The sequence below is a fragment of the Salmo salar genome, chromosome ssa09 (genome assembly GCF_905237065.1).
Source record: "Salmo salar chromosome ssa09, Ssal_v3.1, whole genome shotgun sequence".
NCBI classification, from domain to species: Eukaryota; Metazoa; Chordata; class Actinopteri; order Salmoniformes; family Salmonidae; genus Salmo; species Salmo salar.
In genome coordinates, this window is record NC_059450.1 from 153,159,282 (window position 1) to 153,175,353 (window position 16,072).

Below are 16,072 nucleotides of genomic sequence, written 5' to 3' on the forward strand. Positions count from 1 at the left end.
CTATATATTCTATAATGTCTAATGAATGTTTGGTAATATGGATAGCCTAGCTATTGAACTGTTTGGTTATATGGATAGCCTAGCTATTGAACGGTTTGGTTATATGGATAGCCTAACTAGTGAATGGTTTGGTAATATGGATAGCCTAACTAGATGAAATCTCGCGTCTTGTGACGGCCGGCCGCCCAACAACCTGCCCGCTTGACCCTATCCCCTCCTCCCTTCTCCAGACCATTTCCGGAGACCTTCTCCCCTGGCTACGTCCCTTCCGTCTTCAAGAGAGCGAGAGTTGCACCCCTTCTGAAAAAACCTACACTCGATCCCTCCGATGTCAACAACTACAGACCAGTATCCCTTCTTTCTTTTCTCTCCAAAACTCTTGAACGTGCCGTCCTTGGCCAGCTCTCTTGCTATCTCTCTCAGAATGACCTTCTTGATCCAAATCAGTCAGGTTTCAAGACTGGTCACTCAACTGAGACTGCTCTTCTCTGTGTCACGGAGGCTCTCCGCACTGCTAAAGCTAACTCTCTCTCCTCTGCTCTCATCCTTCTAGACCTATCTGCTGCCTTTGATACTGTGAACCACCAGATCCTCCTCTCCACCCTCTCCGAGTTGGGCATCTCCGGCGCGGCCCACGCTTGGATTGCGTCCTACCTGACAGGTCGCTCCTACCAGGTGGCGTGGCGAGAATCTGTCTCCGCACCACGTGCTCTCACCACTGGTGTCCCCCAGGGCTCTGTTCTAGGCCCTCTCCTATTCTCGTTATACACCAAGTCACTTGGCTCTGTCATATCCTCAAATGGTCTCTCCTATCATTGCTATGCAGACGACACACAATTAATCTTCTCCTTTCCCCCTTCTGATAGATAACCAGGTGGCGAATCGCATATCTGCATGTCTGGCAGACATATCAGTGTGGATGACGGATCACCACCTCAAGCTGAACCTCGGCAAGACGGAGCTGCTTTTCCTCCCGGGGAAGGACTGCCCGTTCCATGATCTCGCCATCACGGTTGACAACTCCATTGTGTCCCCCTCCCAGAGTGCTAAGAACCTTGGTGTGACCCTGGACAACACCCTGTCATTCTCCACTAACATCAAGGCGGTGACCCGATCCTGTAGGTTCATGCTCTACAACATTCGCAGAGTACGAGCCTGCCTCACACAGGAAGCGGCGCAGGTCCTAATCCAGGCACTTGTCATCTCCCGTCTGGATTACTGCAACTCGCTGTTGGCTGGGCTCCCTGCCTGTGCCATTAAACCCCTACAACTCATCCAGAACGCCGCAGCCCGTCTGGTGTTCAACCTTCCCAAGTTCTCTCACGTCACCCCGCTCCTCCGCTCTCCCCACTGGCTTCCAGTTGAAGCTCGCAACTGCTACAAGACCATGGTGCTTGCCTACGGAGCCGTGAGGGGAACGGCACCTCTGTACCTTCAGGCTCTGATCAGTCCCTACACCCAAACGAGGGCACTGCGCTCATCCACCGCTGGCCTGCTGGCCCCCCTACCTCTGAGGAAGCACAGTTCCCGCTCAGCCCAGTCAAAACTGTTCGCTGCTCTGGCACCCCTATGGTGGAACAAGCTCCCTCACGATGCCAGGACAGCGGAGTCAATCACCACCTTCCGGAGACACCTAAAACCCCACCTCTTTAAGGAATACCTAGGATAGGATAAAGTAATCCTTCTAATCCCCCCCTAAAAGTTTTAGATGCACTATTGTAAAGTGGTTGTTCCACTGGATATCATAAGGTGAATGCACCAATTTGTAAGTCGCTCTGGATAAGAGCGTCTGCTAAATGACTTAAATGTAAATGTAAAAATGTAGTGAATGGTTTGGTAATATGGATAGCCTAACTAGTGAACTGTTTGGTAATATGGATAGCCTAACTAGTGAACTGTTTGGTAATATGGATAGCCTAACTAGTGAACTGTTTGGTAATATGGATAGCCTAACTAGTCAACGGTTTGGTAATATGGATAGCCTAACTAGTGCACGGTTTGGTAATATGGATAGCCTAACTAGTGAATGGTTTTTTTTAACATGGATAGCCTAACTAGTGCACGGTTTGGAAAGTATTCAGACACCTTGATTTTTTCCAGATTTTGTTGCTTTACAGCCTTATTCTAAAAAAATGTTTTATCCTCATCAATCTACATACAATACCCCATAATGACAAAGCAAAAACAGGTTTTCAGAAATGTTTGCTAATTTATTAAAAATCAAAACTGAAATATCACATTTACATAAGTATTCAGACCATTTACTAAGTACTTTGTTGAAGCACCTTTGGCAGCGATTACAGACTCGAGTCTGCTTTGGTATGAGGGTACAAGCTTGGCACACCTGTATTTGGGGAGTTTCACAAGTAATATGGATTAAATGGAAAAAGAAAAATGGTGCCGACAGAGATTGTCGCCTCGCTTCGCATTCTTGGAAATTATACAGTATTTCGTTTTTTTATGTATTATTTCTTACATTGTTACCCCAGGAAATCTTAGGTCTTATTACATACAGCCGGAAAGAACTCTTGGATATAAGAGCAACATCTACTTACCCACATTACGACCAGGAACACGACTTTCCCGAAGCGGATCCTCTGTTTGGACCACCACCCAGGACAATGGCTCTGTTCCCAGTAGGCGACCCAAAACAACAGCGCCGCAGAAGGGGCAGATGGAGCGGCCTTCTGGTCAGGCTCCGTAGACGTGCACATCGCTCACCGCTCCCGAGCATACTACTCACCCATGTCCAGACTCTTGACAACAAGGTAGACGAATTTCGAGCAAGGGTTGCCTTCCAGAGAGACATCAGAGATTGTAACGTTCTCTGTTTCACGGAAACATGGCTCTCTCGGGATATGTTGTCAGAATCAGTTCAGCCACCGGGCTTCTCCACGCATCGTGCCGACAGAGATAAAAACCTCTCTGGGAAGAGGAAGGGCGGAGGTGTATGCTTTATGAATAACGACTCCTGGTGTAATCATAACAACATGCAGGAACTCAAGTCCTTCCGCTCACCCGACGTAGAATTCCTTACAATCAAATACCAGCTACTTTACCTACCAAGAGAATTCTCGTCAGTTATAGTCACAGCTGTGTACATTCCCCCTCAAGTGAACACCAAGACGGCCCTCAAGGAACTTCACTGGACTCTATGTAAACTGGAAATCATATATCCAGAGGCTGCATTTATTGTAGCTGGGGATTTTAACAATGCAAATTTGAGAACAAGGCAAACTAAATTCTATCAGCATATTGATTGCATGACTCGCAGGGCTAATACTCTTGATCACTGCTACACTAACTTCCGCGATGCATACAAAGCCCTCCCCGGCCCTCCCTTCGTCAAATCTGACCACGACGCCATCTTGCTAATTCCGTCTTATAGGCAGAAACTCAAACAGGATGTACCAGTGACGAGAACCATTCAATGCTCGTCTGACCAATCGGAAGCCACGCTTCAAGATTGTTTTGATCACGTGGACTGGAATATGTTCCGGTCAGCCTCAAGATTGACCTATACGCTGACTGGGTGACTGTGTTTATTAAGAAGTGCATTGGAAATGTTGTACCCACTGTAACTATTTAAACCTACCCTAACCAGAAACCGTGGATAGATGGCAGCATTTGCGCAAAACTGAAAGCGTGATCCACCGCATTTAACCATGGAAAGAGGTCTGGAAATATGGCGGAATTTAAACAGTGTAGTTATTCCCTGAGCAAGGCAATCAAACAAGCGAAATGCCGGTACAGGGACAAGGTGGAGTCGCAATTCAACGGCTTAGACACGAGACGTATGTGGCAGGGTCTACAGGAAATCACGGACTACAAAAACAGCCACGTAATGGACACCAACTTCACGCTTCCAGACAAACGAAACACCTTTTTCCCCTCTTTGAGGACAATACAGTGCCACTGTCGCGGCTCGCTAACAAAGATTGCGCCCCCCCCTCTCTCTCCTTCTCCGTGGCTGATGTGAGTAAAACATTTAAACTTGTTAACCCTCACAAGGCTGCTGGCCCGGACGGCATACCTAGCCGAGTCCTCAGAGCATGGGCAGACCAGCTGGCTGGTGTGTTTAAGGACATATTAATTCGCTCCCTATCCCAGTCTGTTGTTCCCACATGCTTCAAGATGGCTACCATTGTTCCTGTAACCAAGAAGGCAAAGATAACTGAACTAAATGACTATGGCCCGTAGCACTTACTTCTGTCATCATGAAGTGCTTTGAGAGGCTAGTCAACGGTAATATCACCACCACCTTACAGGCCACCCTAGACCCACTTCAGTTTGCTTACCGACGCAATAGGTCCACAGACGACGCAATTGCAATCACACTGCCCTATCCCATCTGGACAAAAAGAATACCTAGGTAAGAATGCTGTTCATTGACTACAGCTCATCATTCAACACCATAGTATCCTCCAAGCTCATCATCAAGCTGGAGGCCCTGGGTCTCAAACCCGCCCTCTGCAACTGGGTCCAGGACTTTCTGACGGGCCACCCCCAGGTGGTGAAGGTAGGAAACAACATCTCCACTTCGCTGACCCTCAACACTGGGGCCCCACAAGGGTTTGTGCTCAGCCCTCTCCTGTACTCCCTGTTCACCCACGACTGCGTGGCCATGCACGCCTCCAAGTCAATCATCAAGTTTGCAGACGACACAAACAGTAGTGGGCCTGATCACCAACAACGATGAGACAGCCTACAGGGAGGAAGTGAGGGCACTCGGAGTGTGGTGTCAGGAAAACAACCTCTCACTCAATGTTAACATAACAAAGGAGATGATTGTGGACTTCAGGAAACAGCAGGTGGAGCTCCCCCTATCCACATCGAAGGGACAGCAGTGGAGAAGGTGGAAATTCCTCGGCGTACACATCACAGACAAACTGAAATGGTCCACCCACACAGACAGTGTGGTGAAGAAAGCGCAACAGCACCTCTTCAACCTCAGGAGGCTGAAGAAATTTGGCTTGTCACCCAAAACCCTGACAAACTTTTACAGATGCACAATCGAGAGTATCCTGTCGGGCTTTATCACCGCCTGGTACGGCAAATGCACCGCCCTCAACCGCTTGGCTCTCCAGAGGGTAGTGAGGTCTGCACAACGCATCACCGGGTGCAAACTACCTGCCCTCCACGACACCTACAGCACCCGATGTCACAGGAAGGCAAAAAAGATCATCAAGGACAATAACCACCTGAGCCTCTGCATGTTCACTGTTCGCTACCATCCAGATGGTGAGGTCAATACAGGTGCATCAAAGCTGGGAGACTGAAAAACAGCTTCTATCTCAAAGCCATCAGACTGCTAAACAGCAATCCCTAACTCAGAGGCTGCTGCTGGGGGGGGGGGGGGGTCCATGGGTGGCTTTTGAGCATTTTATTGTATTCCTCATGTCTTAGAAATAATTACAGTCCAAATCAGACGTTAGGTACTATATTTATTTGAAGATTATATGAATCCAATACATTTAAAAATGGACAATTACATTTCTCAGAGATCAAATTATATATTTCAACAAAATAATGTTTTTAGGAATGCTAATCTGTTTCTAACTACAGAAAAATATTTCAGAAACATCTTGAGATGGTGGGTAACATCGCTTGTCGAAATGATCTGGAATGATCTCTCACTATCTCCGTTCAGTCATCTTTGGTAACAAATTCTCTTCCAAAATCATAATAATGGATTACTTTTCATAAATTCAACAGGACTATACTGACATCACCCCAAACCCTGATGCTAACACGACTTACCCAAGACACATGCCAACTGAGCAAACAACCTAAGTACTGTAATCTTGTATGCTGCATTTACACAAGCAGCTCAATTCTCATCTTTTGCCCAATTATTGACAGATGAACTGATCTGATTGGTCAAGAGACCAATGTGTAAAAAAAAAAAGATCAGAATTGTGTTGCCTGTGTAAACGCAGCCTAACACCACCATTGAATCTAAAGCTAAACTAATGCTAACACAGCCACTATTCTCCTCTGAACCCCATTAACCAGCTTAGTGTGGATTACGGTGGATTTAACTCGGCTTTGTCTCTGTGTGGCTCTGTGTTTTGTAGGTGACTCATTACCTTATTTGTTGTCTTTAGAGCAAAATTAGGCTTTTATTCATTCCAAAACCACAAAACAGAGGCGCTTCTTCTGTGTAATTATCTCATTTGACTGTGTAGACAGTGTGCAGCAGGATTCGTGTGGTTACTCAGAGCTTGGCTTGGCTGAGACGACAGAAAGTGGGAATGTTTATGAAAACGGTCAAATTCAGGTCCTGTTGGTTTTATTAAGGACCTGTTTGTTAGTTTCAGACACTGCAATGGAAAAGCTTTGATGTTCCCTGAGCGTGGGTTGAAAGATGTGTTACCTGAATGTGTGTTTGTGTGTTACCTTAGTGCGTGTTACCTGAATGTGTGTTTGTGTGTTGTGTTTATGTGTGTGTGTGTTGATGTGCGTGTTGCCTGAGTGTGTGTGTTATCTGTCCTTGTTTTCCAGGAAGGAGACATCTTTGTGTTCCTGCCAGGTTGGGACAATATCAGTGGCTTCAACGACCTCCTCCTGGCCCAGCAGATGTTACACACACACACACACACACACACACACACACACACACACACACACAGTGTCTGAACGTTGTTTGACCTTGTGTTTCAGATGGGTTTGTGATCATTCCTCTGCACTCCCTGATGCCTACTGTCCCCCAGGTGAGCATGGTCTCAGAAACACTCCCTTCACCTAGAACAGAACATGAAGAACTTGTTCTGACTGGTCTCCCTCAAAAGGACCCCTACAGGAGTCAGGTCATTGCCACCAATATCACTGAGACCAGGTGTGTATTTATCAATTTTATTTAACCTTTATTTAACTAGGCAAGTCAGTTAAGAACAAATTCTTATTTTCAATGACGGCCTACCGGGGAACAGTGGGTTAACTGCCTACCGGGGAACAGTGGGTTAACTGCCTACCGGGGAACAGTGGGTTAACTGCCTACCGGGGAACAGTGGGTTAACTGCCTACCGGGGAACAGTGGGTTAACTGCCTACCGGGGAACAGTGGGTTAACTGCCTACCGGGGAACAGTGGGTTAACTGCCTTGTTCAGGGGGCAGAACGACAGATTTGTATCTTGTCGGCTCGGGGATTCGATCTTGCAACCTTTCGGTTACTAGTCCAACACTCTAACCACTAGGCTACCTGCCACTCAATATCACTGAGACCAGGTGTGTATGTACCGATATCACTGAGATGTGCGAGTGCTCAAACAGTCCAAACATTTTAAAATGCACATCCCTAACTACGGTGACAGCCTGCTAATAATAAAGAACAGCCCGTGAACAGAGGAGACAAACTTCACTGACCTTCACTACAGCTCTCTCTCCAACCAGCTAGATATGTGTAGACGCCATACTTTTCAAAGTGAAGTCTCCTCTCTCTTCTTGGATTACTTCAGCACCATGATTGCATTGTGGGTCAGCCTGGCCCACGCAAAACAGAGGAGAGGACGCGCCCGGCAGGTCAATCTCTAAAGGCGTCTGTCATAGGAAATGATGGCAGAGACATAATGTAGAAAAGTTCAGATCAGCGTTAAATAAAAAAATAGGGGGTTAGTTGAGGAGGGGAATGAAAGGGTGCTGTAGAGGTTATGTGTGGGGAATTGAGGCAAGTGTCGCCATCTTTGATTTTGTATTAAAATTGTCAGCCTTTTTCAACCCATTAGGTCTTCAGCCTATAGTGACTCATGTTCCCTTACAAGCTTAATACATCATTTATTTCGCTCTCTCTCTCGTGCATGTATCTTCTCTATTTCTTAATCTCTTTCTCGCGCTCATTCCTTTACACACTCACTCTGTCAATATGTTGGTCTCTCTGTCAACAAACACTCACTCTGTCAACATCTGCTGGTCTCTCTGTCAACACACACTCACTCTGTCAACAGTGTTGGTGTTGTAATGGCTGGTCACCCATTCCATCCTGGTGTTAGAGAACATATAGACAGTGTTGTAATGGCTGGTCACCCATTCCATCCTGGTGTTAGAGAACATAAAGACAGTGTTGTAATGGCTGGTCTCCCATTCCATCCTGGTGTTAGAGAACATAAAGACAGTGTTGTAATGGCTGGTCTCCCATTCCATCCTGGTGTTAGAGAACATATAGACAGTGTTGTAATGACTGGTCTCCCATTCCATCCTGGTGTTAGAGAACATATAGACAGTGTTGTAATGGCTGGTCTCCCATTCCATCCTGGTGTTAGAGAACATAAAGACAGTGTTGTAATGGCTGGTCTCCCATTCCATCCTGGTGTTAGAGAACATATAGACAGTGTTGTAATGACTGGTCTCCCATTCCATCCTGGTGTTAGAGAACATATAGACAGTGTTGTAATGGCTGGTCACCCATTCCATCCTGGTGTTAGAGAACATATAGACAGTGTTGTAATGGCTGGTCACCCATTCCATCCTGGTGTTAGAGAACATAAAGACAGTGTTGTAATGGCTGGTCACCCATTCCATCCTGGTGTTAGAGAACATATAGACAGTGTTGTAATGACTGGTCACCCATTCCATCCTGGTGTTAGAGAACATATAGACAGTGTTGTAATGGCTGGTCACCCATTCCATCCTGGTGTTAGAGAACATATAGACAGTGTTGTAATGACTGGTCACCCATTCCATCCTGGTGTTAGAGAACATATAGACAGTGTTGTAATGGCTGGTCTCCCATTCCATCCTGGTGTTAGAGAACATATAGACAGTGTTGTAATGGCTGGTCACCCATTCCATCCTGGTGTTAGAGAACATATAGACAGTGTTGTAATGGCTGGTCACCCATTCCATCCTGGTGTTAGAGAACATATAGACAGTGTTGTAATGGCTGGTCACCCATTCCATCCTGGTGTTAGAGAACATAAAGACAGTGTTGTAATGGCTGGTCACCCATTCCATCCTGGTGTTAGAGAACATATAGACAGTGTTGTAATGGCTGGTCTCCCATTCCATCCTGGTGTTAGAGAACATATAGACAGTGTTGTAATGGCTGGTCACCCATTCCATCCTGGTGTTAGAGAACATAAAGACAGTGTTGTAATGACTGGTCTCCCATTCCATCCTGGTGTTAGAGAACATAAAGACAGTGTTGTAATGGCTGGTCACCCATTCCATCCTGGTGTTAGAGAACATATAGACAGTGTTGTAATGGCTGGTCACCCATTCCATCCTGGTGTTAGAGAACATAAAGACAGTGTTGTAATGACTGGTCTCCCATTCCATCCTGGTGTTAGAGAACATATAGACAGTGTTGTAATGGCTGGTCACCCATTCCATCCTGGTGTTAGAGAACATATAGACAGTGTTGTAATGACTGGTCTCCCATTCCATCCTGGTGTTAGAGAACATAAAGACAGTGTTGTAATGGCTGGTCACCCATTCCATCCTGGTGTTAGAGAACATAAAGACAGTGTTGTAATGGCTGGTCACCCATTCCATCCTGGTGTTAGAGAACATATAGACAGTGTTGTAATGACTGGTCTCCCATTCCATCCTGGTGTTAGAGAACATAAAGACAGTGTTGTAATGGCTGGTCACCCATTCCCCTAATGGGATAATGTGTGTTAATCAGTGTGTTGGCAGCTGAGAGGTGTCTCATAACAATCACACCTATTAGAGGGAGAATGGCTGTCAACAAACTGACCTCAGCACACACACACTAGAGCTGGGATGATAAACTTACATTTTCAACACCGACCATACCGATCCCTTATCTTAGCCTTTTTCTGATATCGTTCATTAGGATAAGTAGCCTATACTAGAGAAATGAGTTTGAAATGAAATAAGTTTGCTAATCTGGGTGATTGCTAATGGAACAACCGTCAAACTGGTCGTAGTAGTTTAAAGGATCATACAAACATCAATGCATATCAATGATATAAACTTACCACGGTCGTGTCAAGTCATGCAATTCATCACGATATGGATGTTTGTCCATGTTGTCCAACTCTAACACACACACACACACACACACACACACACACACACACACACACAGGACACGGTGACATAGTACAATAGTACATCCTTGCTGATCAAGCTAGGCAGACTGTAGTATCTCTTGTAGTGAAGAGTTGACTCACTGATCTCTGTGTAAAGCTGGATTTCCTGTTGGGTCTAAAGTTTACACATGTCTCTTTCCCATTTGTTTCTGATCAAGTCAAGCTGTTGACTTTTCCTTAAGTTGCTTTTAATGTTGTTTTTATGTCTAATTCTCTCTCTCCTCACTCCTTCTAGATCGTCAAGCGCGCTCCAACAGCAGAGTTCCTGAGGAAAGCTCTGAACCCTCCCACAGAGGAGGCTGTCACTCTGGCCATCATACACCTGATGGACCTCAATGCCCTGGACTGTTAAGAGGCTCTCACCCCGTTAGGGTTCCACCTGGCCAGGCTGCCTGTAGAGCCTCACATCTGAAAGCTGTCTGGAGCTCTCCTGGGCTGTCTGGACCCTGTCCTCACTATCGCTGCCTCTCTCAGCTTCAAGGACCTCTTCTTCATACCAATGGTAAGGTGTTAACATCTGTCTGTGAGTGAGTGAGTGAGTGAGTGAGTGAGTGAGTGAGTGAGTGAGTGAGTGAGTGAGTGAGTGAGTGAGTGAGTGAGTGAGTGAGTGAGTGAGTGAGTGAGTGAGTGAGTGAGTGAGTGAGTGAGTAGAATATGGCAGACTTGAGGAGGATAAATCTGTCCAGAGTCTCAGAGTGACCACCTCACCATCATCTAGCCTTCACAGTAAGATCCTCTTTTCCTTCCTACATCATTAGAGGTCTCTCTCATCTCTCCCCAATGGAATATCAATGGTTCATTCTTTTTAAACGGTTGCTAACTTGACTGTGTGTTAATTCATCAAGGCTGGGAGGAAGCTAAGCGACATGGCTACAAGTTTGAACGAGTGTTTTGCTGGGACGATCAAATCAAATCAAATGTATTAATATAGCCCTTCTTACATCAGCTGATATCTCAAAGTGCTGTACAGAAACCCAGCCTAAAACCCCAAACAACAAGCAATGCAGGTGTAGAAGCACGGTGGCTAGGAAAAACTCCCTAGAAAGGCCAAAACCTAGGAAGAAACCTAGAGAGGAACCAGGCTATGAGGGGTGGTCAGTCCTCTTCTGGCTGTGCCGGGTGGAGATTATAACAGAGCATGGCCAAGATGTTCAAATGTTTATAAATGACCAACATGGTCAAATAATTATAATCACAGGGGATGTCGACCGTGCAACAGGTCAACACCTCACGAGTAAATGTCAGTTGGCTTTTCATAGCCGATCATTGAGTGTATCTCTACCGCACCTGCTGTCTCTAGAGAGTTGAAAACAGCAGGTCTGGGACAGGTAGCACGTCCAGTGAACAGGTCAGGGTTCCATAGCCGCAGGCAAAACAGTTGAAACTGAAGCAGCAGCATGGCCAGGTGGACTGGAGACAGCAAGGAGTCATCATGCCAGGTAGTCCTGAGGCATGATCCTAGGGCTCAGGTCCTCCGAGAGAGAGAGAAAGAAAGAAAGAGAGAATTAGAGAGAGGATACTTAAATTCACACAGGACACCGGATAAGGCAGGAGAAATACTCCAGATATAACAGACTGACCCTAGCCCCTCGACACAAACTACTGCAGCATAAATACTGGAGGCTGAGACAGGAGGGGTCAGGAGACACTGTGGCCCCATCCGATGATACCCCCGGACAGGGCCAAACAGGCAGGATATAACCCCACCCACTTTGCCAAAGCACAGCCCCCACACCACGAGAGGGATACCTTCACCCACCAACTTACCATCCTGAGATAAGGCCGAGTATAGCTCACAAAGATCTCCGCCATGGCACAACCCAAGGGGGGGGGGGCAAACCCAGACAGGAAGACCACGTCAGTGACTCAACCCACTCAAGTGACGCACCCCTTCTAGGGACGGCATGGAAGAGCACCAGTAAGCCAGTGACTCAGCCCCTGTAATAGGGTTAGAGGCAGAGAATCCCAGTGGAGAAAGGGGAACCGGCCAGGCAGAGACAGCAAGGGCGGTTCGTTGCTCCAGTGCCTTTCCGTTCACCTTCACACTCCTGGGCCAGACTACACTCAATCATAGGACCTACTGAAGAGATGAGTCTTCAGTAAAGACTTAAAGGTTGAGCCCGAGTCTGCGTCTCTCACATTGGTAGGCAGACCATTCCTTAAAAATGGAGCTCTATAGGAGAAAGCCCTACCTCCAGCTGTTTGCTTAGAAATTCTAGGGACAATTAGGAGGCCTGCATCTTGTGACCATAGCATACGTGTAGGTATGTACGGCAGGACAAAATTGGAAAGATAGGAAGGAGCAAGCCCATGTAATGCTTTGTAGGTTAGCAGTAAAACCTTGAAATCAGCCCTTGCCTTAACAGGAAGCCAGTGTAAGGAGGCTAGCACCGGAGTAATATGATCAATTATTTTGGTTCTAGTCAGGATTGTGGTGGCTAATTTCTGCATTACCAAATGAGGAGAGTTACAAACTTCACACACCAGTCAGAGTTATACTTAACCTCTATGGGCTACCTACTCAACAGCCAGTGTAATCCCGTGGCGCGTTATTCAAATTCCTCAAAAATGCAAAACCTTCAATTTTTCAAACATATGACTATTTTACACCATTTTAAAGATAAGACTCTCGTTAATCTAACCACACTGTCCAATTTCAAAAAGGCTTTACAACGAAAGCAAAACATTAGATTATGTCAGCAGAGTACCCAGCCAGAAATAATCAGACACCCATTTTTCAAGCTAGCATATAATGTCACATAAACCCAAACCACAGCTAAATGTAGCACTAACCTTTGATGATCTTCATCAGATGACAACCCTAGGACATTATGTTATACAATACATGCATGTTTTGTTCAATCAAGTTCATATTTATATCAAAAACCAGCTTTTTACATTAGCATGTGACTAGCATGTGACTAGCATTCCCACCGAACACTGCAGGTGAATTTAGTAAATTACTCACGATAAACGTTCACAAAAATCATAACAATTATTTTAAGAATTATAGATACAGAACTCCTCTATGCACTCGATATGTCCGATTTTAAAATAGCTTTTCGGTGAAAGCACATTTTGCAATATTCTCAGTAGATAGCCTGGCATCACAGGGCTAGCTATTTAGACACCCAGCAAGTTTAGCACTCATCAAAGTCAGATTTACTATAAGAAAAATGTTATTACCTTTGCTGTCTTCGTCAGAATGCACTCCCAGGACTTCCACTTCAATAACAAATGTTGGTTTGGTTCAAAATAATCCATTGTTATATCCAAACAGCGGCGTTTTTTTCGTGCGTTCAAGACACTATCCGAAAGGGTAAATAAGGGTGACGAGCATGGCGCAATTCGTGACAAAAAAATTCTAAATATTCCATTACCGTACTTCGAAGCATGTCAACCGCTGTTTAAAATCAATTTTTATGCCATTTTTCTCATAAAAAAGCGATAATATTCCGACCGGGAATCTGCGTTTAGGTAAACAGACGAAAGAAAATAAAGCATTTGGTCGACTCGGGCACGCGCCTAAGCCCATAGTACTCTTATCGGCCACTTGCCAAAAGCGATAAAGTGTTTCAGCCAGAGCCTGCCTCGATATCGTTCAGCTTTTTCCCGGGCTCTGAGAGCCTATGGGAGCCGTAGGAAGTGTCACGTTATTGCAAAGATCCTCAGTCTTCAATAAAAAGAGCCAAGATGAAACACAATTTGTCAGACAGGCCACTTCCTGCATGGAATCTTCTCAGGTTTTGGCCTGCCATATGAGTTCTGTTATACTCACAGACACCATTCAAACAGTTTTAGAAACTTTAGGGTGTTTTCCATCCAAAGCCAATAATTATATGCATATTCTAGTTACTGGGCAGGAGTAGTAACCAGATTAAATCGGGTACGTTTTTTATCCGTCCGTGCAAATACTGCCCCCTATCCCCAACAGGTAAACTACATCTTTAATTATTAAGAGCTTTTGCAAAAGCACTTTGACTTTCAATGATGCGCTATCTCTAATGAACCATTGAAAAGTGATTACACAAAAGTACAAAGATCTTTTATAGCCAAGATACACCCCTGTCAACTTCCATGACGAACCACAGATACATAGAATGGGTCACAAGGTTAAGTTTTGTATGAAAGATATCTATAAAACATAGCAGACAGCAACTGCTGTGTCAACAGTTTTTATTGTATAGACCAGTTTCTGGTCCTCCTACCCCAAACTGGAACCGTCTCTCCCTGGTACGGTATAGAACAGAACCATTAGCTCATCCAGTGGCATAAATCAATTGACAACTCTAGATACTCCCATTTCAAGTAAACCCCCTCTTGACTCCACTCCTGGAGAGTGAGCCTCTAGGTCATACACTATCCCAAGATAAGTGCAACATCAGAGGGGACATACAATGGTCCAGACACTGCCATACACCTTCCCCCAATGCCAAAGGAGGGAGTGACTTGCGCACAGACATTGCGCACAGACATTGTGGAGACAAGTAATTGGTTCCCCATTCATCACGCCATCCCTTCACATGGTTTAACAGATACATTCACATATGACAAGTATCTCACATAAGCATATTATGCAAATAAAACATCTTAATTATATATGTTACCCAACTAATTCTGATTCATCCGTCACAGGATTCTAGCAGTCGTATTTAGCACTAACTGAAGTTTACTTAGTGCTTTATCCGGGTAGCCGGAAAGTAGAGCATTGCAGTAGTCTAACCTAGAAGTGACAAAAGCATGGATTAATTTTTCTGCATCATTTTTGGACAGAAATTCTGATTTTTGCAATGTTACGTAGATGGAATAAAGCTGTCCTTGAAACAGTCTTGATTTGTTTGTCAAAAGAGAGATCAGGGTCCAGAGTAATGCCGAGGTCCTTCACAGTTTATTTGAGATGACTGTACAACCATCAAGATTAATTGTCAGATACAACAGAAGATCTCTTTGTTTCTTGGGACCTAGAACAAGAATCTTTGTTTTGTCCGAGTTTAAAAGTAGAAAGTTTGCAGCCATCCACTTCCTTATGTCTGAAACACAGGCTTCCAGCGCGGACAATTTTGGGCCTTCACCATGTTTCATCAAAATGTACAGCTGTGTGTCATCCGCATAGCAGTGAAAGTTAACATTATGTTTTCGAATGACATCCCCAAGAGGTAAAATATATAGTGAAAACAATAGTGGTTCCAAAACGGAACCTTGAGGAACACCGAAATTTACCGTTGATTTGTCAGAGGACAAACCATCCACAGAGACAAACTGATATCTTTCCTACAGATAAGATCTAAACCAGGCCAGAACTTGTCCGTGTAGACCACTTTGGGTTTCCAATCTCTCCAAAAGAATGTGGTGATCGATGGTATCAAAAGCAGCACTAAGGTCTAGGAGAATGGTGACAGATGCAGAGCCTCGGTCTGACACCATTAAAAGGTAATTTACCACTTTCACAAGTGCAGTCTCAGTGCTATGATGGGGTCTAAAACCAGACTGAAGCATTTCATATACATTGTTTGTCTTCAGGAAGGCAGTGAGTTGCTGCACAACAGCTTTTTCTTACATTTTTGAGAGGAATGAAAGATTAGATATAGGCCGATAGTTTTGTATATTTAGTGGGTCAAAGCTTGGCTTTTTCAAGAGAGGCTTTATTACTGCCACTTTTAGTGAGTTTGGTACACATCCGGTGGATAGGGAGACGTTTATTATGTTCAATATAGGAGGGCCAAGCACAGGAAGCAGCTCTTTCAGTAGTTTAGTTGGAATAGGGTCCAGTATGCAGCTTGAAGGTTTAGAGGCCATGATTATTTTCATCCTTGTGTCAAGAGATATAGTTCTAAAACACTTGAGTGTCTCCCTTGATCCTAGGTCCTGGCACAGTTGTGCAGACTCAGGACAACTGAGCTTTGGAGGAATATGCAGATTTAAAGAGGAGTCCGTAATTTGCTTTCTAATGATCATTATCTTTTACTCAAAGAATGAATCCTCATGAATTTATTACTGCTGAAGTGAAAGCCATCCTCTCT

At 44.9% G+C, this 16,072-nt stretch overlaps 1 pseudogene; it reads left to right on the forward strand.

Annotated features, from left to right (window-relative positions):
• Positions 1–10,404, forward strand: part of LOC123724105 (ATP-dependent DNA/RNA helicase DHX36-like) — a 29,850-nt pseudogene extending 19,446 nt beyond the window's left edge.
• The last annotated feature ends 5,668 nt before the right edge of the window (positions 10,405–16,072 follow it).